Below are 12,925 nucleotides of genomic sequence, written 5' to 3'. Positions count from 1 at the left end.
ACTGGCAAAACCTCTGATAGTTGCCATGATCTTCCCTTGAGCAGCAACACTACAACGAAAGGCATCTGCAGCAGTAGACATACCGAACAAATTTAATTCAAAATAAAAGTAAGTGGAATCCTTTCACTTTTACAGCATTATTCCCTATGAGCTTGGAGATGGAGACACGAGAAGCACTGTGAATTCCATGCTTAAGGTAAACGCACTAGTAATAAACACTAAATAGCAGGCAATATGGTTCAAGAAAACCCACTGGCAGAGTATAATGAAAAAAATCATCCCTACATATGCAGAAGAGCACATCTGATGCAAAATGGATGCAGTATACGTTAAAAATATAACATGGCATTTCCTGAAAAGTTTATTTTCTGAACTGGTAGTTCAGGGAGTCAGCCCAAAGAAAGTTAGATCATGATTAATTTATTTGTATTACCATAGCATGTATGAGACCTAATCACGGACCAGACCCTAAACAGCTAGGTGATGTAAAATCACAGAACAAAAACATGACTCCTGGCCCCAAATGCTCAGAGGAAAAAAAATCAAATTCTTTTTACCCTCTCTCTCCCCACTAAATGATAGAGCTGCCCATCAAATACTTCAGTGATTTATTCCTTATCAGAAAATAGGGTTTCAGCTACTCAAGAATTTTTAGGCTGAAGTAATGTGAAGTAATACGACTAGGTACTGTGATGGCATCTACTAATGGCTAACGGCATCTACTGTACTGTGATTATGTCATTTTCACACCAAGTACAAACTCATGATTACTAAATGCACTTGGGCACCCTATTTATCATCACTGCTTCAGTACTAATCTGAATATTTTTAATGTCATTTTAACCCAGATTAAGCCAAAACAATGACTCCTCTGAAACCTGGGACTTGCTCAAAGACAAGTGCATTAACTCTTCATCAGTATTAAACAACTCATGTACAGTTCAACACACTGAACCAATTCTCAGGACACTTTTTAAATTTCTGACTCCACAAACAGCAGACACCACTAACAACTGGAAAATACTGTCAAGCTTTTTCTTTTTTTTTTTCCTTAAATTAAGACAGTTTAGTAATTTAATTAAATAGACAAGTTTCAGGTGTGAAATTTGAGAGTCCCTAATTCATTAGGAGGAGCCACTAAGAATAAGAAGTTTCTATCAGTTCTGGCTACAACTGCAGTGTTTCAAAGAGGTCTGCCATTTGTGGCTCAGCATTAGCACATGGTGCAGGATACACGCAGGAGCACCATCTGAGCATCCTGCTGTATTCATATCAGTTCAAACTGAAAAACAACAGGGTCTGGGCACAGACTGCACACGAAATATCCCCAAAGCCACACAACCTGAAAGATTACCACTAATCCTCTGTATCTGGTGAAAACAGCTTCTGAATCCAAAGAATTCCTGAAAGCAATGAAATAATAGAGTAATTTTGTACACGGTTTTACTTTTATTTGAGGACAATTGGTTTCCACAACTTTGCTCCTACCCCAAAAACAAGCTGCCCCTTCCAAGCAACACACTGCTGAAATAATGAATTTTTCTGTGGATGACTGAAATCCAGTTAAACCAAATTAGATTTTTTTTTAAATTGTGAAGAGCAAGAAATACTAAGTCAGCTCTGTGCAATTCCCACAAACCCCCAGCATATGGTGCCTGAGTAATGAAAAGTCAAATCCCAACACCGTGGAATTAATGTCACTGTAGCCCATCTCTTGTCATCAGATGATGGCAACTGTTAGTGGTGTTTGCAATTCTTAAATATATATATAATAATATTTTTTTTCTCATTGTTCAGAAACTAATAAGCAGTTCCTCATAGTTGGTTCCTGTTCCCCAAAACAAAGTCAAAGACCAGTCAATTTAGTTTAGCAAGTCAGTGGGACTGAATTTTCTGTAGGGACTGAAGGAAATCTGGCAACTTTCTGAATCAACATCTACATCTCTTCATGTCCCAGTTCCTCTGAAGTTCCTCGTCAAATCCAAGTTCCTGCCTCAGCAAATGCAGGGCAAATGTACAGGGTCATTTGCTGACTCAGCCAGCCAGCCAAAAACAAAGTAGATACACATTTTCAGCAGTTCAACAGCAGCAGAATAGTCGATTGCCCTCCAGAAATTGCAAGCAAACAGAAAGGCTTCAAACAAAATGAGGCTTCAGGCTGTCATTACCCCACATGAGATGGAAAGCATAAGGCAGTAGGAACAATGCAGGGCTCAGTTACAATCAACTGGTACCCTGGCTTTCCTATTACCAAGGCAACAGGCAGGCTAATCCTGCTAAAGACGTTCAGATACAGAATCCCAGCTAGCTGCCCACATAAAATAACGTACATGTTTCTGAGACTTCTCTATAAACCAAACAGTTTTAACCTGGAAGATTGTTAGCTATAGGCCATTCTTTTGTACTAGTCCATTTTTCTACTTTCCTCCACAGTCTTCTTATTACTTTCTTTCCAGCTCATCCTGCTGTTTTTAAAACCAGGTCTGCAGAAGTGCTAGTTTGATTTGAAAGGTGACGCCCCTCCTGGGCAGGCAGGATTACCAGGCTGTGCTTTTCGTGTAAGAGCTAGACTAAGTGAGGGGCCAGAAATTCAGCCCTCAAGCAAGCAGAGCAGTTCCAATTGATCCATAGCCCTTGTCCCACAAACATTGCGGAACCAAGTTTGCCCCAAAATATCAAATAATAAATGCACATAACACTAGCCTGGGACAGGAAATTCACAGCCAACATGCTGGCTTTGCTTTTGTTCTGGTTGTAGGCATAAAACCTTCTTGTAGCAAAGTGTGTGGTGTCTGCTAAAGATGAGCTCCAACTAAGCGGAGGGCATCTGGGACTAACGTTTATTTAAGATTTACAGAGCACAAATCCTATGCTCCAGCTGGCATTCAATACATTTAAAGTACAGATGAAATGACACGAACCGTCCAGACCCTTAAAGTTCCCAGATCTCAAAAGCACAGGGAAAGACGACGATTCTGCATTGTGCTCAGAATGTAGCTGTCTTGGCACACAGCATGGAGTGTGTATTCAAAGCTGAGCATCTTCCTCAATCAGGATCTCCTTGCTGTTTAAACTCAGGACAGAGGCAGGCCTTCAGCTTCAACACTTCCCCACTCACAAGTTTAGCAGGTCCAAAAGGAAGAGAGAGGAGAGAGACTTTGTGCTGCATCTCTAAGACACAACCAAAGAACTCTCAGCCCCGAGGGATGAGGCTTCCGTGGCTGGCAAACAAGGTACCTCTGATTTGCTCAGATGACGATTCTGATTGGTGTACTCTTGTCTTGCCAATGAAAAGTCAGCATCTAGAATCTGGCATTTCTGTGGCTGTTCTCAGACCAATACACAATGAGCGCTTGAGAACTCACATCCCACTCACCTGGATCGTTGGTGAAGCATATTTTTGTTACTGTCATTGGGAAAGTCTTCAGAGATGCAACCTTAGACTACAGCTACAATAGTCACAGGAAGCTGCTCCATTTCACCAGGTGCAGGAACAGCAGGTTCACCTGAGCTGGTGCAAGTTGAACCCCGCCAAATTCAGCTCTCTCATTGGCAATGACTGTAATCCATCATGATCTCAGCTACCTGGATAACCACTTATCCTAGGTGTGTCCAAGTTTCCCAAGGTCCCATAAAGTTTTATAGCCACCAGTCCTGGCTCTCAGTGTTCTGTGCTGTTATTTAGTTGTAATTTACCCTCTAAATGTCTTCCAAGAACCCACTAAGCATTGGAAGTGTTGGTAATGCTGCTAGCCAATATTAACCTCTTGTGGTTTGGGAAGTTTCTCTTGTTCAGCACCAGTCAAGTCCTGAGGGTGCCAGACTAGAGAGGTTCAAGCTCTATTTGCATAGACTTCAACATCAGACTAGCAGGAGGAAAAAATGTTGGGATAGAAGGAGTATCTTTCTTGGTCTCTGTCACCTTTCTCAGGCTTGCTTCTACTTCTGCCACCCTCCCTTCTTCAACTGGTTTCCACTGTAGGTCTCATATGTACTAAGTTCAATATTGCTTGGGCCCATAGCCACTCACTTAGCCCACAAAGACAAAATCACAGCCACCATAAACTGAATTCACAAGCTTGACAGATGAATTTTCACAAAGCAACATCTAATGAGACAAAAATTTCAGTGGTCCCACTACCAGTGCTAAGCTATTACCTCAATATCGGATGCAGAGCTTAAAGGTCGGCCTATGGCTATAGCTTTACCAGCCTACAGGCTAACCCAGCCCAGGGTAAAGGGAGCTAGAGAAGAGATTCAACAAGGAGGCTGATGCTATCAGAGTGGCAGGCAAACGATGATTTTAGCAGCAACACTCTGAATACACTGGATGGAAATAAAGTTACAGTTATCAAAAACAGAACACAGTCAACATGTGAGGGATGATGGCTTAGATGAGTTTGGGTTTCATGGACAGAAGGACCAATATTAGAGACATGGAAGGAAAAAAGTGAACTTGAGCTACGGCCCATATACGTATAATATGCTTACACATAATATGCTTTCTGTGGTACCTCGAATTAATAAGAGGCCGGACATATTGTATACCTACCTCAGTTTCTGAATGGGCTGAAGCTACAGCCCAATACAGCTCTGTTGTAATGGCAGCATAATAGAGAGCCAACAAAGCGCACTATAGCAAGGTCTGCTCCCAAAATGGTATACTAACAGGCAGAAAAAGACTAAGCCCCAACTGCATCATCAAAACTCGGGCAAAGTCCTAGATCTAAGACGACATCCAAATTGTACACCTGTGTAACAGAGGACAGAGACATATACCATTCTTGCCAATTCCTCCACTTGCTTCCCCAACCAGTATGACCTCAGTAACTGAGCTGCAGCCTGTTAGCCCTCTTCTGTAGGGCCCTTTTTTATTTATTTGCAAATAACCTAGCAACTCTGGATGTTGCATAAATAATGAAGTGAATATTAAAGTAATAACGTGAGAAAAATGTAGACTGAAGAGAGAACGACAGCACACACTTAGAAGTACCCATTATCTCTTGCCAGGGTGGTACGCCCAATTGCCTATGGGAGAGTGACCCCATTCCTTGCATAACAGGAGGAAACATTAAGTGGGAAATGCAATGTCTAGCAGTCTAACCACTCCCAGCACGGAACTTAGTTGAGGCCCTGACTCTGAGAAATGTAAATGAAAACGTTGCATCTTCTGCCATATCACGGTACATTTAACTCAAGTCTTATCCATATGACAACTTTGCTCAGAAGGACAGAGCTATAATCCTCACTGCTGACATCTGCCACAAATGCAGAGAGACAAGGCTTATTTTGGAACTCTGATTTAGTCCAGATTCCTAGCCATCACTGTGGGAAAGTTGCTCGAGTTGCAGAACACATAAAGCTGGTAGAATTGTTACGAACAGTGACTGAGAGTTATCAATAACTGGGAAGCATAGGAGTTTGCCCCAGAAGCAAGATGTATGTTTTTCAATCAATCAATCGACAGCTTACGCTAGCCATAGAGTGGGAGGAGGCTAAACATCAGGCCGACAAAACACCTTTCCTAAGCATTTCCAAACTGCACGGGAAGGTTCCCAACTCCCTCAAGAAAAAATAATCCAGTCACATTTCTGCTATTTTGCACAAAAAAGCCTTCAGCGGTCATCTGAGAGAAACTCTTTGACAGAAGTGACAATGAAAACTTGCAACTGTTAGGCATTGATGTCAAATGAAAATTAGTAATGAAAGTGGTTTAGAAGAACAGGAACGGTGACTCAGTTTTCAGAAGAGTGGATCTCTATTCACTGCAGGTATCCGGAATGCAAGTGAATGAGGTAGACTAACCAGTCCATCAAGACTGATAGCACCAAAAAGACAGAACAACCTGTTTCTTTAGTTTATGTATCACACATCACACTCATACATTATAATTGTTATTTCCTTTTCTGTTCCCTGATGGTAAATCAAGAAAGTCATGAGCTGTTTAAAAAACAAAGCAAAACAACACAGCTTGTAAGGCTCCAAAGCTTGTTTGTAGGGACTCAACCTGCAAGCAAAACGACGCAATTCCTTCATAAAATTGCTACAAGTTTCAGATATTGTCATCTGCCAAACGTACATTAAACTGACAGTGAAGCATCTGGGTGACTGGATCTCTGAAAACCAGTGAATTGTGACAAGCAGCTTGTCCTTTGCTACAAATGTTAACACAGATAGATGAGGGAGGTGGCAATGTGCAGACACCCAGAGGGATAGTCAAAAACAATCAGAAGGCCTGTGGCACCTTATAGACTAACAGATTTTTTGGAGCATCAGTTTTCATGGGCAAAGACCCACTTCGTCAGATGCATGTCTCAAAGTGGGTCTTTGCCCACGAAAGCTGATGCTCCAAAAAATCTGTTAGTTTATAAGGTGCCATAGGACTTCTCGTTTTTGCAGATACATACTAACACTGCTACCCCTCTGATACTTGTCCCCATGGAAAGGATAGCTGGGCTCTCAAAAGCCTGGCCCAACGCCAAGACAGGCTAAGATTAATTCTCCTGTAATGCAGGGCTGTTAGGATCTAGCAGCTGCAGAAAACTGAACTTCTACTTAACTTGAGTGCCCTGCAGCGCGGAGTGCCCTGCCTCACATCTACCCTCACCAAGAGATTAATCCAGTCCAGGGTTGATCTTCCAGGGTTTGATTAAGGGCACCTAGTGAGGATGCCCAAATCTGAACTCAACAGCCAACCCACTGTACTCCTCATTATCTTGAGTAGCAAGGGAGATAGACAGGAGAGTTTTTCCTGTCAACCACCTTCAGTGAGGACAGCCAGATAAGTTGGCTCTAAATAAGTTGATTCCAGCAATTGTGTATCTAGGACTGACTTTGAGGTCGAGTGTAGACCTGCCCTCATTCTCCACCAATTTGAGAATTTTGCTGTTGAATTTTCCTCTAGGTAATTAGCCTTCACTGGAGAGGGTGGGGTGTGTATTACTTTCAGCTAATTGGCAAAGTCAGAACTGGGGCAGAAGGATGTTTCCAGCTTATGGAGGCAGATATACAAAAACCCAAGCATTATACAGGTAAGGACGTTTCCTTTCATACCCACTAAAATGGGGTAATGTAACAGAAGGGTACGTCTACACAGGGATTTAAAAACAAACAAAAACAAAAACAGTTGGTTTGCCCTCACTAGACTAAAAAATTGCTGTGCAGTAATTTGTCCTTTGGCTGCAGCCTGGGCGCTGGCACCCAGTGGTGGTGGAGGGTTGCAGAGCTCAGCTCTGGCCTAAGCCCAAATGCCAAACACGGCAATATTTAGCCTCGCAGCCCAAGATCCAAGAGCCTGAGTCAGCTGACCCAGGCCAGCCATACTACTTTTATCTCCATGCAGAGATACCCTAAATAGTGGTGTCCACATTCCATAATATTGAGAAGAGTTACCGTAGACCACTGTACTCAGAAAATATAACGGACTATGTGCAGATCAAGTGTTTAGCGCAGCAAAACGGAATTATATGACTTCCAAAATGTTGTTCAGTAGATTTTTCTGGTGGAGGTCAATTCTCTCTTTTCCTAACGGGCATCAATAATGTAGGCAATGTACAACGGGCTCATAAGTCCCCCAGAGAAAGATGGTTCTTGTAGACAAAGTTCATAAATACATTTACTATGTCAGTCAATAATGTACCAAGGCACTTAACACTCATCCGATTCCTATGTGTGAATTAACCATGATACAAATAGGAACACAGTATCCTATCTTTTCCCCAAATTTTTAGCAGCTAAGCTAACGAACTTCTTTCACATACATTGTTTAGACACAAAAAAGGAAGGTATATCTCCTGGTTACTGTGATTTGCAGGCAGCATCTCAGGAATAAATCCAAGAACAGTATGGAACACAGCTTTAGCATAATGGGAACAGAAAAAGATCTGTAAGCTTATGAGGCATTTATTTGTTGTTGGCTTGTGCATTTCAACGGCCAAACCCAGGCACCTCCTGAGCCAGAGGGCTTAGATAAAGTGGTACAGAGCTCGGACCTTTGCATGCATTTCCATGAAGGACAGTACTACCATCGTATGAGGGAGTAAAGGAACTGCCTTGTGTACGTTCAAGGCCTTTTTTTCCAGGTGAGCCGCTGTTTATAGGAAGAAGTCAAAGGAAAGGCTGGGTGAAAGACAGAGTTCATGCCAAAAAAAACTTAGTCCTGAGTGGTGGACAAGAGAGCCAGATTTCAGATGGAGAAGATGGGACCAAAGACTCTTGGAACCCATTGATGGATATGGCAATGACGGTCATGGGATTGCTTCCCTTCTTCATAATTTCATCAGCTCTATCACATGTAAGAGAATGGAGAGTTCCTCTGGGAGGGCTAAAGACCACTTTTCAGTGGGAAAAAGTTCGGCACCTATTTATCCATACCTAGCCATAAGCTGCTGCAAGGGAATACTCATCACTACAGAATGTGGGGATCAGAAAGTATAGTTATGACACTGCTATTTTATAACAAGTGATTTTTATTTGCACAGGAAAAAATTGCCCCTGGTTGCCCAGGCCCAAACACACATGCCTACAGCACCTGACAACCACTGTGAAAGAAGAAACTGCACTCAGTGTGGCTACACATGTCAGTGTAAGGTTCTGGCAGAGGGAGGCAGCTGGGAAAGGCTACAGGAGCTCCTCAGTGCAAGAGCCTTGTTACTGCAATGAGGAAAGGCTTTAACAAGAGAGGAGTAGAGGCGATCGCCCCACCCAGAGCCTGTCTCCTCTGCTTCAGTCATTCCCTGCGGTGGGGAAGGGCTCCAGGAGCAGAGAGCTGCCATGCCACATTTATATAGCACTTTTCACCCAAAGAGCTAAATACCCATTTGAAAAGGTAGCTAAGTATCTGCTTTTTATACTGGGAAGACAGTGGCAGAAAAACAAACAGGCTTGCTTATCTACTCCCAAAAGATTTATTTCAGTGATGAATCCTGATTAAGCAGTCCCCATCATGCTCAAACACTTAACATATTCTAAACTACACATGCGAATGAATAAAGGCAGCTGCTCTGTTATTATAAACCTTAAGTTGCGAAATCTTCTTCCATAGCACACGTAAAACTGACAGAAGCATTGAGCCCACAACTGAACACTTAAAGGTTCTTCAAGACAAAACGATTTTTTTTTTTTTTAAAACAAAGATCCTCAGGGTTTGTAGTGAAACCTGATGTCACAGAAATTCCCCCTCCCTCTGTAACAGCTTCACTACTTTCACGAAATTCCACATCTGGTCAATGCATCAAGCAACATTGACCTCATCCTACAACACTGACTTTTAGTGAAGTTTAAACAAAAGGCCAAGAAATATCTGCCAAGCCCCTCACATAATCCATACACTATGTCTATTATTTAAAAAAAGTATTGGAGGTCTTCAGGCAAATGGAGCAAAGATCCATGGGCAAAATCTTACAGTGCCATTTACTTTTACAACAAAACACTTTGTATAAATGTTTTAGCAAATCAAAAAAAAAAGTACCATATTTTGGAAGACGTCGTCATTGCCTATTAAATTACGAAGACCATCTCAGCACTTTATTAATCCTCATGCTCCTTGCAGCTATCAACACTAGCTCCCCCTTTACAGTGCTTTCCCTAGAGTTCTCTACAATTCCATCCTGAACTCAGCTCCCAAAGAATAAAGCTCCTCACAGAAACATCAGAACATTAGCACAAACTTTTGGATGAGAATTTAAAATTGAAAATAAAGATGTTCCAAGTTGTTATTCTTCCAGCAACATAAACTCAATGCCTTTGCACGTATGTAGCTTTTTCTGAAGCATTACATAAACTGTTACATTTTTTCCATTCTGGAGATTGCAAGAGCGATGGCTGTTGGGTAAACCATGCATTTCGATAGCTTGAATATAACGAATTCCAAAGAAAAATTACGTGTTTTGGTTCCCACATTAAATACAGAAAAGAAAGCAAAGAAGGAAAAAAATGATCTAAATAACCAAGTTTGTTGGCAGCTAACTTGGCTGCCACCATGCCTGCAAACATGCCAATGCAATCAATCAATCATTCAAATCAGTTTCCTGACTACCTAGAGTAACAAAGTCTTGACCCCTCTTCATGTTCAAAACAGCACTGGAAGGAATCTAGCAGCCTTTCCCCCTTACCTCTTCCCCTACTCCCCCACTGGCCAGCTGTCAAATTTTGTACCCTGTGGGAAGGCGAAAAATGTTACATATTCATATACAAAAGGGAAAATTCTGCGGGAGGGTACCTGGCCATTGGACAGATACTCTAAAGCCATGGTGTACAACACACTAGTTACATCTGGCTACTTGGCTGGCTGAGTGTGGCTAGTTAGCTTGAACAATAAATATATTTTCCAAATAATGTGGCTAATTCGCTAGACTTCAGAACTGTTGGACACCACAGCACTGGGCAACATGCAATATGTAAAGTTTCAAATCCTCTGAAAATCCAAAAAAGCTCTTCAATGTAAAATATTATTTCACACACGAGAACTACTTTAACTCCATCTCCTTTTCTAGTTCATTATTTATTCATAAATACATCAGAGTCTGTGAAATCATTACTGACCACCAAGATGTAGTACATTCTATAGACATGCCAACTTCATTTTCTCCTCCATGAAAATTAAGCAATGCAATAGCATGATACATGGGATACAGTAAACCCTCAATAGAACAAACTTGTTTTAGGGGGGGAAGGGTGTCTGTTAATGCCAACAGTCCGTTACATGTGGGGGTTTACTGTATTTGCACTAGCATCCCACCGGCCAGGCTTCCTCAGACCACACCCTCCAAAAAGAGAGAGAGAAAAGAAAGGGGGCAACTCACCAGAGCCACTGCCGCTGGAGGAGTCGTGGCTGCAGGAGCTGCCTGCCGTGGCCAGTGCTGAGCAGCTGGAGCTGCCCCCAAGCCACATGGTTGGGGCTTTCAGAGCCCGCCATACAGATACAAGAGCCGCCGCCACCACGTGCTCTGCACACCAGGGTGGGGGCATACCCAAGTGCCTTCTTCCCGCGTAAGCACCCAACCATTGGTGGAAGGAACGCATGGCAGCTCTGGCAGCAGCGACTGTCCAGGCAGCAGCAATTGAGCTCAGTTCTTTATTTTTCTGGGCGGTGGGGTGAGATGGGGAGAGATTCAGGATTTTATGGCTCCAATTAAGAGGGCTTCAGGAACCACAGTCTGGTGGACGTCTGTTGTTCTTGAACTCCACTAAATCATGACCCATAAAAACCTCACTGTATTGTGAGGTTTAGGACTTACCTGTGTGGTGTGGTACAGACAAACGAATAGGTGATCGATATCAAGCAGATGGGGACTGATTTACCTCTGGAAGGTAAATATGGAATATGGGATTTATCTAATGAGAATGATGAATTGGCCTTTTTGCTTGATTCTTGCAATTTAAATCAGGAGCAGTGGCATTTATGAACTTCAGTATGGAGGAAATAATGCAACATTTGGGGCTACTTGACCCTCATGCTAAACTGGAATAGGGAGCACTGAATTTTTTTTTTTAATCTTGACCTGTACTTACTCTCTCAGTTTTGGTTGTGCTTATGCAACAAGTCTGTGGCAAGACAACTCTTACAATACCTGAACACTGCAGGTTACTTGACCTGAGGTCTCACTTGGCTAGGGCAGCTAACATGCTATTCTTGTTCCAGCCACTGACCGCTTTCTTCTCTAGGATGTAGACTGATCAAGAGGGAGATTTTCAAAGGCACACGGGGCACTTAGGTACCTAATTCCTGCTGACTTTCAATGGGAATTGAGCACATCGGACCCGTTTGCGCCTTTGAACATTTTCCCCTACATGTCCCAAGTTGTTACTGGACTTTTCGGAAGCTTTTGATCACAAGATGGTGCGCCAGCTGCGTGCTCTAGTGAGGGGTGGACAGGACCACTTACCACAGAAATTTCACTGGCAGAAAACTCTCAACGTAGTGCTGGAGAGCTGCTCATGCTAGGGAGTGTCTCCCATGTGGTGCTGCAATTCACTCTTCCGACACCCCTTCTGGTCAATGCACACCACAATGTTAGGGTAGGTCAGAGCAGAGGTATAGATTGAACAGTCTTCGGTATGCTGGTGACACCTAACTTTCCAGCTCACCCAATCCAGGAGACATCAGAGGCTCATCCATGTTTGAGCAAGATTTCAATTTGGATGAGAACCAGCTGGTTGAAAGTAATTCAAGGTAAGATTAGGAGAAGGATGATAGTTTGTGTATCCAACCAGAGGGGGAAAAGCCCCCCAAATTATGAACTGATGGAGTGTGTATTTTCCATCTGTTATTCAAGTATGCAGTTTGTGGGATCTGCTGAGTTCCAGTTGCTTCCACAAGCAAACATCACAAATCATTCCAACTGCTTTTGCCATCTGCCTCTGGGCCAGGCCATTGTAACATCTGTTCTTGAACACAGATATAAGTAAAGAACGTGGTGGCCCATTTTTAACCATTTCACTGTGAGCACATAACACCAGCACTTCATGATCTGCTCTGGCAGCTTGCTGGCTTTACAACGGACTTAGAATTTTGACTCTGACCTAAAAACTCTTACACGGTGAGGGACCTGCCTATGGGGCAGGTTGACTCCCTCCTCCTGTGATACCGTCAAAGCAGTATCCAGAGGTCAAGGTTTTCTTTAAGGTTTTGTCATCTCTGGAACGCATTCATCTGTGGTCTCAAACTGCCCAAATCTATTGCCTCTCAGGACCCGCAAAGTCCATCTGCTTGGAAGCTGAAATGGGTGGGACTATTAGTGAAGCAGCTAAGAATGGGGGATTTGAGATACATTCTGCTGCACACAGTTTCTTTCTCTCCTGCTGATGGTATGCATTATTTTAATTTGGATATGGGTCGTACTGTTAATTTCATCAGAATGTCCAAAGATATCAGCAGGCGAGATAGACTGAAGGGGAACAAGTGACATGCAGATGAATTATTACT

General features: G+C 42.7%; 1 protein-coding gene across 6 annotated transcripts in view; it reads right to left on the bottom strand.

Annotated features, from left to right (window-relative positions):
* The window catches only part of MYO9A (myosin IXA), a 325,415-nt gene that overhangs the window by 158,776 nt on the left and 153,714 nt on the right, over positions 1 to 12,925 (bottom strand). The gene's annotated exons all lie outside the window — the stretch shown is intronic.

Source organism: Carettochelys insculpta, chromosome 12, assembly GCF_033958435.1.
Source record: "Carettochelys insculpta isolate YL-2023 chromosome 12, ASM3395843v1, whole genome shotgun sequence".
NCBI lineage: Eukaryota > Metazoa > Chordata > Testudines > Carettochelyidae > Carettochelys > Carettochelys insculpta.
The sequence above is the reverse complement of the archived record's forward strand: the minus strand, read 5'-3'. Positions and strand labels throughout refer to the sequence as shown.